Source organism: Schistocerca piceifrons, chromosome 11 (assembly GCF_021461385.2).
Source record: "Schistocerca piceifrons isolate TAMUIC-IGC-003096 chromosome 11, iqSchPice1.1, whole genome shotgun sequence".
NCBI classification, from domain to species: Eukaryota; Metazoa; Arthropoda; class Insecta; order Orthoptera; family Acrididae; genus Schistocerca; species Schistocerca piceifrons.
This window is the reverse complement of record NC_060148.1, coordinates 65,995,513-65,997,072: the sequence shown is the minus strand read 5'-3', so window position 1 is coordinate 65,997,072 and position 1,560 is coordinate 65,995,513. Positions and strand designations below refer to the sequence as shown.

The 1,560-nt window shown below is 49.8% G+C and overlaps 1 pseudogene; it reads left to right on the top strand.

Annotated features, from left to right (window-relative positions):
- The first annotated feature begins 670 nt into the window (after positions 1-670).
- On the top strand, positions 671-788 carry LOC124720645 (annotated as a pseudogene).
- Positions 789-1,560: the final 772 nt, after the last annotated feature.

Here is a 1,560-nt window from a genome sequence, read left to right as displayed (position 1 = left end):
TTACAGCACGTCCTCTTCAAAATTGGGTGTGCGAGTGGTCCCCATGCCTGCCGCATCTGTCGATCGAGAGAAATAAACAGTCGGGACGGATGATGCCTGTTAGGAAACCGTTCCACGCTCGGGCTTCCACCAGCGAGAGCATTCTAACGTCTTCCCCATACGCAAGCTGCATGTCAGTGGGTTCTAAGAAACTGTACCGGTACTACTCCATCGAATTGTACTGTGCGTCTCTGAACAGCACTGAGTAATGAATGGATCTGCCGTTGATTCATAGCATCTTCCGTCATGAGACAATGTAAATACCATACAACAGAGCCACCTTACGGACAAGTAAAAGCCGGCCGCAGTGGCCGTGCGGTTCTAGGCGCTTCAGTTTGGAACCGCGTGACCGCTGCGGTCGTAGGTTCGAATCCTGCCTCGGGCATGGATTTGTGTGATGTCCTTAGGTTAGTTAGGTATAGGTAGTTCTAAGTTCTAGGCGACTGATGACCTCAGATGTTAAGTCCCATAGTGCTCAGATTTAATTTGGACAAGTAAAGTAAACAAAACGTGCATCATGACTTCCCAGTGATCGGGGCCGTCCTTCTTGTTTCCGTGCAGCAAATGAAGAATGTACCTGTAAATGAACAGCACAGTACGTTTAAACTTATGTGCATGTTAGTTGTAAATAGCCAATGGCCTTGCCGCAGTGGTAACACCGGTTCCCGTCAGATCACCGAAGTTAAGCACTGCCGGGCTGGGCTAGCACTTGGATGGGTGACCATCCAGTCTGCCGAGCGCTGCCGGCAAGCGAGGTGCACTCAGCCCTTGTGAGGCAAATTGAGGAGCTACTCGATCGAGAAGTAGCGGCTCAGGTCTCGCAAATTGATATACGGCAGGGAAAGCAGTGTGCTGACCACATGCCCCTCCATATCCGCATCCAGTGATGCCTGTGGGCTGAGGATGACACGGCGGTCTGTTCGAGAGGAGTTTAGTTTTAGTTGTAAATAAACTGGAGACACAGTGGTAGACAAGGTTACTTCTGTATTTCCTTAAGCTAGGTTCTCTGACCTACCTCAAATTGTTCAGTGGGGCATCTCCTATGTCCTGTTACATTTTTGCACGCTCGTACAGAAACACTATGTATGCACTATGTGGTCAAAAGTATCATGATGCCTGTTAGTGGACATTAATGTGTAGTGCCGGCGGGTGTGGCCGTGCGGTTAAAGGCGCTTCAGTCTGGAACCGCGTGACCGCTACGGTCGCAGGTTCGAATCCTGTCTCGGGCATGGATGTGTGTGATGTCCTTAGGTTAGTTAGCTTTAATTAGTTCTAAGTTCTAGGCGACTGATGACCTTAGAAGTTAAGTCGGATAGTGCTCAGAGCCATTTGAATGTGTAGTGTGCCGGCCGAAGTGGCCGTGCGGTTAAAGGCGCTTCAGTCTGGAACCGCGTGACCGCTACCGTCGCGGGTTCGAATCCTGCCTCGGGCATGGATGTGTGTGATGTCCTTAGGTTAGTTAGCTTTAATTAGTTCTAAGTTCTAGGCGACTGATGACCTTAGAAGTTAAGTCGCATAGTG